The sequence below is a fragment of the Microcaecilia unicolor genome, chromosome 10 (genome assembly GCF_901765095.1).
Source record: "Microcaecilia unicolor chromosome 10, aMicUni1.1, whole genome shotgun sequence".
In the NCBI taxonomy this organism is placed as follows: domain Eukaryota; kingdom Metazoa; phylum Chordata; class Amphibia; order Gymnophiona; family Siphonopidae; genus Microcaecilia; species Microcaecilia unicolor.
The window spans coordinates 182,565,929-182,581,199 of NC_044040.1; the positions used below are offsets into that span (position 1 = coordinate 182,565,929).

Consider the following 15,271-nt stretch of genomic DNA (forward strand, 5'->3'; position numbering starts at 1 on the left):
ACTATGTTTGCAGTATTTGGCCGTGGACATTTATATCAGTTGCATGGGCTTATGATATGAATGATTGTTTTTTATGATTTGAAGTGTTGACTGTCTTGCAAAATGATTAAAACGGAATGAGGTTGTTTGGGTAAAGGGGTGTGACGATTCTGATATCCCAGTACTTTTTTCTAAAAATAAATATTGATTGGAGATTTGTATATGGTGATAATTGGAATTTCTGCAAATTTATCTGTTATGATAGCAGTTCACATAGAACTATATCCCTTCATTATGTTTTCATTAAAAAATAGTCCTTTTCTAGATATTTTGCTGCCACTTATCCAGCTAAAAGTGCAGCAACTCAATATTTAGATAAATTTGACCATACAAAGTGGGAAAAATTGATGGCCCTCCCCCAGAACCCCCAGCCACCCTCCCTGGGGCACATGGAGAGGGGAGGGGGCCCTCTGTCCCTGGCGGACTGTTCTCAGTGCGCTCCGACTGCGTCACGTCGGGCGCCAGGAATCCATGGTGATATCAGTGACCCACCCAACCCATCCTGAAACACAGACCAAGGAGTCTAACACACGTGCTAGTCAGAGAGTGGAGAGCAAAACTCTACAGTGCAATGAAGGTGAGGGCTGGCCCACTGAATTGTATTCTATAACAGGCGTTCCGGGATCAGCAACGTGTATGGAATAGTGTGTCATGCCAGGATTGATGCCCATGCACTTCTAGCTGGACAGAAAGAAGCCATTTTCAGCTGGGTAAATAAGTATTTATCCAGCAAACTGGCCTTTTCATTGGAAGTGTATGGCAAGCAACTCACAACTCAAAATCCATACTACAGCAAAAGACAATATGCAAACTCTTTTTTTCCTCCATGCTTCTAACTCCAGTCTATCAAGGATATCAGGTAACACCTCTCTTTTCCAAATTCTAGTTCTTTCACATTCTGTGATTTGTCGAGGCTGCTTTGCTCAGAAAATACTAGAGACTATTACTTCCAACCTGTATGGATTCAGCAGATTAAAAAAATAAAAATAATTAATGCAGAACTGGTTTTGAGTACCTCTACTGCTTTGGAATTAGTTGTAGAAGAATGTCTCTGGCGCCTTTTCGGCACAGGCTGCCAGAATTTCAGAGATTCTAAATATTCTGGATTTGTTATATTTTATTTTCAAGGCATATGGCCAGGGAGATCATGTTAAGATTATCATGCTCGGCTTACACTGCCAGATGTCTCACTTGACTCTTGGTTCCAGGTGCAGCTCATTAGCCTTTTAGCTTTTTCATTTCTCTCGCCCTTTGCCACTTGTCTGCTGCTTAAAAATATTTTGCTGTTGCGAGATATATTAACGTTAACTTTTTTGTTTTTGTTTTGAGAGTTTTGATCCAAATCATTTGTGCTGTAACACTTCAGAATATCACAGAGAAAAAAATATGTTCACACCTGGCAAGCACCACCTCCCTGCTACATCACAAGTAGCCGTGAAAGTGAACTGGCTAAGTACAAGGACAGCACCGTCACTGGCTTTTGTCCACTGGGAAGGAGAGTTCACAGAACTAAAAGTACAGAAAAGGTTGTTCAATACCACCTTCGTGGCTCAGTGGTGGTTCATCTAATCCCCCCTCCACCTCGGTTTTAGATTCTTGAATTGTAGCAAGAAGCTGGAGTTACTGCTGAAACAGTTTCTAGAGCTCTAGAAAAGGAAGACCCAATCATTGTACAGTGGTGCCATCTAATGGTCAAACTGAGGATACATGCATACTTTGTCCTGGAGGAAGATGTGCTCTGGCACTGTAGTATTATTTTATTTATTGAAATTTTGCTCACACCTTTTTCAGTAGTAGCTCAAGGTGAGTTACATTCAGGTACTCTGGATATTTCTTTGTCCCAGGAGGGCTCACAATCTAAGTTTGTACATGAGGCAATGGAGGGTTAGGTGACTTGCCGAAGATCACAAGGAGCAGCAGTGGGATTTGAACCGGCCACCTCTGGATTGCAAGACCGGTGCTCTAACCACTCCTCCACTCCACTAGATTATGCCTTCACTCCTCCACTGTAGTCTTAAGGCTAGACAGGAAAGGGAAAGGGGGAGACAGAAATGAGCAAAAAACACCAGGTGCTTGTGAAGGAAGGCTCACAAGGCTACAGCCCTGGCAGAGATTTATTCTGATTATGTTTGAAGGTACAGCATGGGCATAAGAGCCAGCTCTGTGAGGGAAAGGGAAATGGGACTTGATATACTGCCTTTCTGGGGTTTTTGCAACTACATTCAAAGCGGTTTACATATATTCAGGCACTTATTTTGTACCAGGGGCAATGGAGGGTTAAGTGACTTGCCCAGAGTCACAAGGAGCTGCAGTGGGAATTGAACTCAGTTCCCCACAATCAAAGTCCACTGTACGAACCACTAGGCTACTCCTCCACTTGAACACCCCTAGTATTGGACAGAACTCCTTGACTGTGTCCAGGGAGAGATAATTTCTGTTGGGTTTAACACCCCCAATGATTTTGAAGAACTGGCTCCTGTGAGAATGGGTAATTTATGATAGTTTGTGAATTTTATTTAATTTAACAGGAAAAAGACTTGAAATTTATCCTGTGACTGTCATTATGTTTTAAACGCCAATCACTGCAGGTGTTTTATACCCAGATATTCAGTACTGGGCTGTGCCTGAATACCAGCGTTGAAATTCCTACCTGCATAAGTGTCACTGAATATCGATCCCTCGGTTTTCACAAAAGTGTACCCGTGTAGCTGAGGAAATAACATGGTAGAGCTGACTATTTGAATGTTTCCCATAGTCTAGGCAAAACATGCACATATTTCACAATACACATACATTCACCTGTATAGAGAGAGTCATTCTCATGGGCATGCTTAAGTTAGGGAAGTTAACTCCACATGCATAACTGAATTTCCTCATACAAAGACATTCTGCCTAATACGCGAATTGTGCACATGTGTGTGGGGGGGGGGGGGTTCTTAATTGCTGGCCGCAGCATTTAAATTACTCACTGCTGTTGAGTGGCACCCCCCAGTGCTGCTTATCTATCAGTGCAGTCAGTATAAGCTGTACGGAAAGATGTAATAGTCAACCCACTCTCCAGATAGCTAGCCAGGTAACTTTGGGGCGGCTCAATTGCTGTCATAAAATTATCCAGCTAAAAATTGCTGCTCTGCAGATAACGTCCAGGTCCATCCCAGCTCCAGCCACACATGGAGTGGAGGAGTGGCCTAGTGGTTAGAGCACCAGTCTTGACATCCAGAGGTGGCTGGTTCAAGTCACTTAACTTGGCACCCCTTTCGATTATGCCCCTCATAGTGTGCCAAGTTACATGCCTACCAGACAAGATTTAGAGCAATTTAACTAATGGGCTAAGTAGTCAGGAGAAGCTCCAGCCTGCTTAAATCATGGTGAGCCACCCAACTGCCTATATTTGGCAACAGTGCCACTGAATAGCGTCTACTGGCTGCCACTGTTCCCTCTAAGCTGCCAGTAGGGGATGATGCTTCAATATTATATTTTTAGTCATTAAGGACAAGCAGGTTCCTAGGAGTCCTGCAGAGCTTGCCTGTCCCTCACTGAACCACCAGGGCTACAGGTAGGCCCGAGTGGGAACCACCCAGACTATTGGGGAGATGTTGGCTGGGGGGGGGGGGGGGGGTTAAGAATGGTGGTGGGCTTGGGGGGGAAAGAGGAAGCAAGGAGGCAGGCTCAAGGGGGCAAATATTTTAAGAAAAAGGTTATGCAAGTCCCTGCCGATGTTCAGCCAGAGCCCACATAACTGAATATCAGCCAGGACCCTTGTAAGCTCTGGCAGTCAGTGCTGCTCCTTAACATGTAAAACATTGCCTAGATTACTAGTGCAAGAGGGGATTTATTCCCACTCAGTTTATAAAGACACTTACGTAACTGTGTGTGTGTGGGGGGGGGGGGGGGGGGGGTATTTCACAAGCATCTCCATGAATAAATAGTGGAATTTCCATATGCAGCTTGCATATACTTGGAAAGGACAATTTCAAAAAGTCACTGTTTACACATAGAGATCCACCATCCAGTACAAAGCTTGAACATCCCAACTTTGACCTCTCTTTAAACAAAATTAGGCTTTATGGATGTAATTTTATAAAGGGGGATCAGGTCAAAGCCCTTACTTATCTTAGCAGCTACTTGCATACTCCATCCACTATCCACCCAAACACCACCACTGTGCGTGCCATCCTTTGAAAGTGAATACTTTTGTGCCAGTCGGTATTTTATAAGAACTCATTTACATGACTATTGGGCTCATTTTCAAAAGAGAAGGACACCCATCTTTCGACATAAATCGGAAGATGGGCGTCCTTCTCCCAGGGTCGTCCAAATCGTTATAATCGAAAGCCGATTTTGGACATCCCCAACTGCTTTCCGTCGCAGGGCTGGCCAAAATTCAAGGGGGCGTATCAGAGGTGTAGCGAAGGTGGGACTTGGGCGCGCCTAACACTTGGACGTCCTCGACCCATAATCAAAAGAAACAAGGACGTCCCTGATGAACATTTGGATGACGTTACCTGGTCATGTTTTTCTTACGACCAATGCACAGAAAGGTGCCCGAAATTACCAGATGACCACCGGAGAGAATCAGGGATGACCTCCCCTTACTCCCCTAGTGGTCACTAACCCCCTCCCATACTAAAAAAATAACTTTTAAAATATTTTTTGCCAGCCTCTATGCCAGCCTCAGATGTCATACTCAGGTCCATTACAGCAGTATGCAGGATCCTGGAGCAGTTTTAGTGGGTGCAGTGCACTTTAGGCAGGCAGACCCAGCCCCAGCCCCAACTTTTATGGAGGAAACAGCGAGCCCTCCAAAACTCACCAGAAACCCACTATACCCATATCTAGGTGTCCCCCTTCACCCATAAGGGCTATGGTAGTGGTGTACAGTTGTGGGTAGTGGGTTTTAGGGGGGCTTGTGGAGGCTCAGCACAGAAGGTAAAGGAGCTATGTACCTGGGAGCAATTTATGAAGTCCACTGCAGTGCCCCCTAGGGTGCCCGGCTGGTGTCCTGGCATGTCAGGGGGACCAGTGCAGTACAAATGCTGGCTCTTCCCATGACCAAATGGCTTGGATTTGGTCGTTTCTGAGATGGACTCCTTGGTTTCCATTATTGCCGAAAATCAGAAACGACCAAGTCTAGGGACTACCAACTCTAAGGATGACCAAATTTCAGGATTTGGGCATCCCTGACCGTATTATCGAAACAAAAGGTGGACGTCCATCTTGTTTCAAAAATACGGGTTTCCTTGCCCCTGGATGGGGGTACGTTTTGCGAGGACGTCCTCATCAAAACTTGGACGTCCGTTTCAAAAATGCCCCTCCACTTCGCCACTTCTGTGCATAATTCTTTACCTCTTCAAATTAGAAAGCTAACAAACTATTTAGCATTTCGGGAAGCATTAAAATCTTTCTATTTTAAAAAATACTTGGAGGTAAATTGTCAATTTTTATTACTTATTTTGCAATGTCCATCCCAAGGATTGCTCGGCTCTCTTGATTTTGGAATCCACATAGAACTTTACGGTATTTGCAGAATATAAAAATGTTCCTAATATAATTTAATAATTGACCAAAACATTATCACAGTTGTCATGTACATTACCACTTAACCCCTTATTCTGTATAGTGTACCAGATGTTAGACGACAAACTTATGGCGTCCAGTGCAAGTTAATGAACTGCCAAAATAGGGGTGAAATGGCAGTCAGGCACCTAAGGCCCTGATGATCAAAAGTAAATGCAGGCGCATTTACACAGTGCCCATGATCAGAGGGCGTCTGACGCCAGTGCGCAGAGAATACCACACACCTCATTTAAATTATATTTAAATGAGCTCTGCGATATTCTGCCCGTATGATCAGAGCCAGCTCTGAGTTGGCATTAGGGTTAAGGCTCTTCCACCCCCCTCCCCCCATCTATGCTGGACAGCACGGGCTGTCACTGTCAGTCCTGGGGGTCCACTGGACCCCCAGATCCCCCAATTGCTGAAGCCCTGGTGTCCTAATGGTCCCCACCCTCCTAAACAGTGACACGGGGGCTGGAGATCTGGCGGACCTCCATCCCCCCCCCCCCCCCCCAACACAAGGGCATAGTGGGACTGGAGATCTGGTGGATCTCCAGCCCCCCTAACTCCCAAAATTAAAAAAAAAACCCTGGTGGTCCAGTGGGCTAAAAACCCACTCCCTTATATGGTAGGGAAGCCCCGCTCCACGCATCCCAGGATGCACTGAGCAGGGTAGGATGCTGCCATTTTGGATGCGATGCTAGAAGAGGAGGGAGAGCTACTTACTCCCTCCATCACACAGAGGTACGGGGGGAGGGGGGTGCTAGACCACCAGGGCAGGTGAGAGGGGTTGGGGTTGTAGCCCACTAGGACACCAGATATTTTTTTTTGTGTTGGGGGGATTAAGCAGGTTGGAGATCCACCGGATCTCTGCCTACCCATGCCGTTGTGTCAGGGGCACTAGGCCACCAGAGCCTCAGCAATTGGGGGGGGGGGGGGGGGTCCATGGGTCCCACAGACCTCCATCTCCTATGTTTGACAGGGCCAGTTTTTTTACATCCCAGACCTGTCAAACAAGCACGGGAGGATTGTTTCTGAGCACATGCCCAGGCACAGTCCTCCCGTACTCCCCCCCCCCCCCCCCCCCCGGATGATCAACAATAATAACGTGCCTAAATTAGCATGCTATTAGCATTGATCATTGGGGAGTTAATTCCCCGTGCTGTTCTGGAGCTACTTTTAGGGCTCTGTTTCGGAAGAGCATAATGAATTGATCATCGGACTGTAAATGCACTTAGGCACTGTTCTATAGCTTGCTTCCCAAGTGTTGTACTGTGTAACTGTGAAGGGAGTGTTCACATGGGAGGGTCGGGGCAGGTCATGGGTATTCTGACTATTTAAGCACATGGTGTATTGAACACTGTCAGTAAGATGCTTAACTGCTGCAACAGTCATTCAAGGCGGTTGACACATGCACCACAGTTCATGGATTTTTACTGATGGGCTGCAAATGTTATGTCCTAAGCTGCATTATTGGCAAATAAGACACCTTATTGCCTATTAACATACATTAATTTGGCCATAATGGATGTAATTTATCATAACACAACTTAGTAAATAGACTATTTAATATGGAGATAAAAATAGATGACTGATAGACATCTGTAATTACCCATAAAATGAAAAGATCAAGCTCTAATTTATGTTGAGAGACTTGTTGACCTGAACATGTATACACCCTGGAGGAAAGGAGAAACAGGGGTGATATGATACAGACGTTCAAATATTTGAAAGGTATTAATCGCAAACAAACCTTTTCCGGAGAGGGGAAGGCGATAGAACTAGAGGACATGAAATGAGATTGAAGGGGGCAGACTCAAGAAAAATGTCAGGAAGTATTTCTTCATGGAGAGAGTGGTGGATGCTTGGAATGCCCTTCCGCGGGAGTTGGTGGAAATGAAAACAGTAACGGAATTAAAACATGCGTGGGATAAACATAAAGGAATCCTGTTCAGAAGGAATGGATCCTCAGGAGCTTAGCCGAGATTGGGTGGCAGAGCCAGTGGTGGGAGGCGGGGCTGGTGGTTGGGAGGTGGGGATAGTGCTGGCCAGACTTATACGGTCTGTGCCCTGAAGAGGACAGGTACAAATCAAGGTAGGGTATACACAAAAAGTAGCACATATGAGTTTATCTTGTTGGGCAGACTGGATGGACCGTGCAGGTCTTTTTCTGCCGTCTTCTACTATGTTACATACTTTTTAGCCATGCCTTAAACTAGATATTGTTGAAAATTAACCAGTCATTTGATTGAAGAAACCAGTTGTCTCACACATTTTGAAGAGCTCCTTATATAATCTAGGAATTTTCTCTTCTGAGGAAGAGACAGTGAAAGCTCGATGTTCATATGGGAACACAATATAACAACAAATTCATAAAAAGGGGGGTCGTTATTAGATACAGTAAAAGTTGGGATTTTAAAGCACAGACCTTCAGTATCTCAGTACCACAGGTTACTCACTGAACCTCACAAGCTGCACTGTTTATAGTGACAGGGAGCATTGAGTTCTGAATCATGTCCTGATGCTCCCAGGCCACATCTTAAAGGAACCAGGCATTAGGCTGCCTTCCCTTCCCCCAATATCAAATCCCAATACCCATGAAGATCCCCCAGTCCTATGCCCCTCTCCCAAGCCTATCTTCCAAAATCCCTGAGGTCTAGTGAGGTTGGAGCAGGAATGACCCAGCTTGTTTTTGCCCCTGTTGGCTCAGGGTTCAAAATGGTACCAGCAACACCTAGTGGTAGTCTCATGGTACTGTCACTAGCGGTCAAGCTGTGATGGTGATGTCAGCTTTGTGGACCAATGCTCCTGGCCAGGCAAAATAATGCCAGTTTTTTTTCTGGCATTATTTTTCCAAGAATAACGCAGCTTGTGGAACACCACAAGCTGTGTAATTCAATTTACATAGTGATTTGGTGCTTTGTATCTCATTGCTATGTATCCCATAGTACCTTATAGTAATGAATTGCACATTATTGCCTTCTAACATGCATTAAGGAGCAAATAATGTATTTTATAGTCATAATGCACCTTGGTGTCTAACCCCTCTAAACTGGTTGCAGCAACCTTCAAAATTTTGACATGTCAGAACATAAAATAAACATTTGTAAGAAATGGAACTTATTACTTCAAGAAATATGAACATTCTTTATTACTGGAGAAATACTAGTAGTGGATAATAAAATGTGTATATATTACAGTAGTGAATAATAAAATGTGTATATATTACAGTGGATAAAGGCTTTGAGAAGGCATTATTTCAGCTCTAGAAATAAGCTTATTGTCTGCACCTGTATCACTTTTGTTTGTTTGTTTTTTGCCAGAATTTCAATGAAAAGAACCTTAAATTAAATAGCACGTATTTCTTATTCTTTCTTCAATTTCTGAAAATAACTTATTTTCAAGAAACTAAGCAGAGAATAAAATCTGAATTTTCTGATCCTTATATTTAGTCTAAAGGTTTTTCTGTTTCTTTATGAAATTTCAACATTATTTCTTGTTGTTACTTCTAATGTTATGATATCTAAGACACTAAAGTTTTATCAGTTGCTTTCCCGCAATTAATTTCCAGAGATGTGTATTCTTTAGCGCACATTTAATTCACTAGGGCGACTTAAAAGTTTCTGTACATGCAAAAATGCTTCTGCATACATTAAGCTGTAGATCAACATGTGTAGATTTGATTTGCGCTTTTACAAAAGTTATAATACATCTAGGACAGAGGGTCTCATCCCAGTCCTTGGGACACAGCTAGCTGGTTAGATTTTCGGGATATCCCCAATGAATAGACTTCTATTTACTAATGAGTTTCTTAATCTTTTCGTTAGTTACATTAATATAATTACTAAATCCAGTACCAGTTACACAATTTTTTTTCTATGTGAATGAATGGTAGGATGAGAGAGCAATAAGGCATGAAGCACCGTTTTAAAATTGTACAAACATATCTCTCTATATAAAACGCACCTCTAACGTTCTATTGAAGCCTCACTTTTCCAAACGTTCTAAAAATGAGGCGGTGTAGATCGATGCTGCTCCATGAGTGTATGCCCCGCCCTCGCGTCACAACGTGATGATGTCGAGGGCGGAGCACGTACATTCAACGAATAGCATCGCCCACCCGTTCAAACGCGAAAAAAAGGGACGTCAGACGCATCACGAACTCGAACGAGCAGCAAGAAAGGGAGGACTACCATCGCCCCGCCCTCGCGTCACAACGCGATGACAACGAGGGCGGAGCACTGACACTTGGGAGGAAGCAAGGGAGGAAAGCAGCATGAACGTGGGAGGGAGGGAGCGAGCCTGCCTGAACGTGGGAGGGAGGCAGGCAAGCAGCCAGACTGAACGTCGGAGGGAGGGAGCCAGCCAGCCAGCCAGAGCGTGGGAGGGAGGGAGGGAGGCAGCTTGAACGAGGCAGCGGTAGAGAGGGCCATGACCCTGAAAGGCTGAGGGAGGGAGGGGGGCCACGACCCTGAAGCTGGGAGGGGGGAGGGGAGGAAAAAGGGGAGGGGAAGGAAGGGGGAGAGGGAAGACGGGGGGCCCCTGCCGCACACTCTCATTCATTCTCACACACCACACTCTCACACAGACAGCCTCACTCTATATCACAAGGCAGGCAGCCAGCCTGAACGTTGGAGGGAGGGAGGGAGCGAGCCAGGCAGCCAGCCAGCCAGAACGTGGGAGCTTGAACGAGGCAGTGGGAGAGAGGGCCACGACCCTCAAAGGCGGAGGGAGGGGGGGCCACGACCCTGAAGCTGGGAGGGGGGAGGGGAGGGGAAGGAAGGGGGAGAGGGAAGACAGGGGGGCATAGGAGGCAGAAGGGGGCCCCCTGCCGCACACTCTCATTCTTTCTCACACACACACTCTCACACAGACAGCCTCACTCTATGTCACACACACACTCGCACATGCACTCTGTCTCTCTCTCTCACACAGTCACTCTCACACACACTCTCTCAAACATACACACTACGATGAAAACCTTGCTAGCGCCCGTTTCATTGGTCTCAGAAATGGGCCTTTTTTATTAGTAAAGAATAAATAAAAGAGAGTGATAGAAAGAAAATTGTGGAACTGGTACTGGATTTAGAAATGAATATGCATGAGATACATTTGCATATAATGAAGATAGTGCAAGCAAATCTAGCTCATGCATATCCATTGGGGCTATTCTGAAAATCAGACTAGCTGTGTCCCGAGGACTGGGTTGAAAGAATTCCTGATCCACGCAAAAATTAAATCAATCTGAAAAAAAAAAACACCAAGAATTGGGAAAAAAGCCAAACCAAAATATTTTGCCATGTACAGTCCTATTCATTTCATCCTTATATGCAGCATTTTAAACTGGAATTGCATTTCAAAAAAAAAAAATTAATAATTGTGACGAGTGCTATTTTGTCTCCCTTTTTTCTATAGATCATACTAAAGAAGAGAAGGGCAGTGTATGTGGGGAGGGCACAGGACAAGGTCATTAGCCATAATGTATATACCATCAAGCAACAGCCACCACAACAGAATCCCTCAGCAGTAAGACATCCACCTAGTGCATGCTGACAAGAGGACAAACCCATGGAAAATCCATTGCACACACTGTTGCCTATATACTTTGTATCTTGAATAGATATCTGTGCTGAGGTAAAACTGTGTCTAAATCGACAACATTGTCTGTCTTTTCTTGCACAGAAATATGCATACGTGCATCTCGAAATATACACATTTCGTACATATTCATAGCACTGTGAAAAGACAGACTATGGTGTGATCATAAATCTATTATGTATTGGTACGTCTGTAGACCAAGATACGGATTTTTTTAAGTAAATGTATTTCTTTTGAGGTTTACAAATAAACAAAAGGTGCACCTTGTATTTAAAGTTGCCATTCTAGATGGAGCGTGCATGCACAGTAGATTTTGTTTAAAGGTAATATTTTTTAAATGTAATAGACTATAAGAGGTGGAACAAGAGGTATCTGACAGAGATGAATGTGCCAAGTGGAACCACAGCTGCATATGTTTTAAAGCACATCATGGGCTTTAAATACCGTGTTAAGGAACCTCATGAAGTGCCATAGACTGTACATCAAATTAGAGTATTATATTCTTGCAGTGTTATTATTTTCAGAACCACAGTTTTCTGTATCAAAAAAAGGCACCAGGATAATTTCAAAGCCAAAGCTGTCTCTGAGATGGTGAAGTTGGCTTTAAAATAATCAGTACACGGCAGAAGAAAGACCTGCTGGGTATATTAAAAAAAAAATTCACCTTAGTGTAAGATTTATGCATAGAGCATCAAAGACGAAAAGGGAGAAGCCATTTCTGAGACACTCTAACACAAGTCTCTGACTACTTTGCATCTATTTATAGCCTCTGTCAAAAGTCAAAAGACTATAAATGTTTTGGAGTGAAGGGTTTCACTTTGTTTAAATGTTTCGTCCAAGTCACTCATCAATTGAGTGACTCTAAATGAGAGAGAAAAGCACTGTCAAGAGATACATGATAAACCAAAATATGAAAAATGGAAATATTCAAATAGCAAAAGGGTGGGATAAGTCGTGGAGTGAATTTTATATTTTTTTGTTTTTTCTTTTAAATTAACTTCTTATAGCCTTAGAAAGCCTTTAAAAATGAAAATAATAGATGTGCATTCAGTTTTTGAAGCATGGGTTCATCCAAAGGAATTCCTTTTTGTGGTTCAGATTTTGCAGGTAGTTGAAGAGAGACGTTTAGCCCTCTTCAGCAATTATAGAGATTGCTGAAGTCGGGGCCAGAACACCAGTAGTCTAGATTGGAATGGAAGAAGCGGGAGTTCCGTTCTAGAACTTTCCATACTTCCAAGTTTACTGCAAGATTTTACATTCAAGGGAACTGCTCTCTAGTGTAAGACCGATGTATTGATTTTCTTGATTGTACTATACATCTATTAAAGCCTTAGATTACATTACGGGTTGGAACCCATACCAGTGTAATTTCAATCATGTTTAAGAAAATATAGGTGACTTCACATGTTATTGTGGTTACTTACATCATAGTATATTACTTATTTTCCTTGTTAGAAATGTTAGTTTTTATTTCTTACATTAGGTTGGCTTCATTTTCTATTACAGGTTGAATACTGTTTTAAGTTTGTAGAATTTTGTTTTATTAGATTTTAATGATGACTTTTTAAAATACAAAAAAAAAGTAAAAAAGTAAACTTTTCCTCATAACATACTCAGTTTTGAATATACATGTAGTGTCATGAATATTCGTATTATTGTTAACAAAATGATTTATATTTTACTGATTAATATTTCAATAGAAGAATGTCAGTCATTGTTCGTTCTTGTCTAGTTTTCATTAAAAGAACAAAGACCTTTTATATGGATATCTTATAATTATATAATCATTGCTAAGTAAGAAGTTAAGTTGTTGCTATCGCAACAGTCCTGGCAGACAATTGAGTAATATTTTGATGATTATTTTGTTTGTAATTAGTTATTTTAAGAAAATCTAGTTCCTAGATATTAGAATAAAATTTATTTTCTACTGTATCCATTTCAAATGTTAAAATATTGTTTAAATATTTTTGAAATCCCTGAATATCAGGCCTTGTTATAAATAAGCTGCATAATCAATAAATCAAGGGACTTTTTGTTGATAATCCAAATATTCAAAGTTTACGCAACAAGAATTCTAGAGTGTGCAAACTCTTGAAGGTTGATTATGCTGCCATTCGGCACGTTGAAAAGTAGTGGGAGAAGGTTGACTTTTTGCACTTCTGTATATAGTCAAAAAGAAAGAAACCTGTATAATAGTAAGATCTTATTTTGAATAAAAATGTCTATAATCACAAGGAGTTTTTGTTAAGGCTAATAAAAAATGACAGGCTGAGCAAAATTGCTTGCAAAAGTGGCACAGAGTTAGCACTCCATAGTACCCCTTTGAAAAAGTTGCTTTGCTTTTCTGTGGACAGCTTGTAGTTTGCCAGGATATTTTTCAGCTGGAGAAATTTATACCATTCTTCCAAGATCTCATGACTGACAACACACCACCGGGTTCAAATCTGCCTGAAGATCATTGCCAAAAAGAAAAGAAATAGAACAGTTACTTCAACCATTGGTGAAACCATAGATCAAAATCTCCTTACATTATTCAAAACTAGTGCATGTTTAAAATATCAAAATAATAATAGTAAAAAAAAAAAAAAGAAAATGTATTCAGGATATATATTAGTAAAAACAATTTCTGACAGTTTAAGTGGTTTTTTGTTGACAAGACGAAAATCTTAAAGAATAAAAGTATTGATTTTGACAACAATCTTAAATCATGAACAGGCAAACCAAACAGTATACCATAGCTATAGATGTTATATGTTTATTTTTAACTGCTGTAGTGGTCCTGTCCTTTCAGCAGGTGAATAAAAATGTTTCAATTTTAATTCGTCTATCCAAAAAACTCAAAAATGATCTGGCCATTTTTTTTTCCTGGATTCACATAGCTCAATTGGCATACTATTCAAGTTGATAGTATCATCTGCTGGGAGGACAGATGTGCTTGGTTTTACTATTGTGTAATCACAGACTTACTTTTTGCTTGTAGTTGGCGCCAAATTATGTATTCTGTCCTTGGCTGCAATTTGTTTTTATGCTTATTTTATTATTACTGCTATAGTTGACCTTGCTGTATGGAAAAATAAAGTGAACTTGCCCTAATAAACCTTCTCTTTCTTAATTATATTTTTCTATTTCACCTGGAGAGTTATTTTATGTGACTTTGGGTATGCAGATATAGATATACTGTGGTGGAGAAAGCCTTTTTCATTTCAGAATTTATCATATGTTGCTGGATAGATACATAGGACTGGATTCAGTATATGTCGCCCAAAATTGAGCAAGGAACACGAGGGGGGGGGGGTCCAAAGCACACTCCAAATAGAGCACAAAAGAAGAAAAAAGCACAAGGAGCCTTCAAGACTGGGGGTTTCAAGAAGCCGAATGATGCCGATACATGGTCGCTCGGGTCAAAGTTTTCCATTGTCTCTTTGGGTTCCTGCACTTTCATTGGTGTCTCTCCGCAGTTTAAAGACTAGATGTTTTCTAGTCTGAAGTGTTCCCGATTGTCTTATGGTGGAATCTTGGATGGTTCTCATTATCATTAGACTCCTGATTCAGGCAGCTTTGCCGAAACACAGACCGTGTCGGGTTGGTGTAATTAAGTATTGAATAGACACCCCAGTCTTGAAGGCTTCTTGTGTTTTTTCTTCTTTTGTGCCAAAAATTGGGAAAAAAAAAATCAATGCAGAATAATATTCTATAAGGGGTGTTCCGTGATGGGCACCCTTTATAGATTAGCACAAAGTGCTCAACTTTGGGCATGCGGATTTACACCAACTGAAACCAGGTGTAAATCCTAGCATGCAAGTTGGACATGGATCCACACTACCGTATAACACTACGCGCATCTTAAGGGAACTCTCCTGACCCACCTCTGTTCCTCCCATCGTTATGTTTCTTTTTGCAGATTCGCACAGAAACACTTTGGTGCTATTCTGTAAATGGGCACGTAAATGTATTTTTATGCAGATGGAAAAATTGTGTTCTTATCTGATAATTTTCTTTCATTTAATCATACCAGACCAGTCCAGACTAACGGGTTGTGTCGATCTACCAGCGGAAGGAGACAGAGAAAATAGTTCCA

General features: G+C 42.0%; 1 protein-coding gene across 12 annotated transcripts in view; it reads left to right on the forward strand.

Moving 5' to 3' along the window:
* MBNL1 (muscleblind like splicing regulator 1) overlaps nt 1-13,749 on the forward strand; it is a 320,658-nt gene extending 306,909 nt beyond the window's left edge. For all 12 annotated transcript variants that reach the window (XM_030216350.1, XM_030216347.1, XM_030216344.1 and 9 more), the window contains one exon: nt 11,011-13,749. The gene's annotated coding sequence lies outside the window, so the exon portion shown is untranslated. The remainder of the gene's footprint in view (nt 1-11,010) is intronic.
* The last annotated feature ends 1,522 nt before the right edge of the window (nt 13,750-15,271 follow it).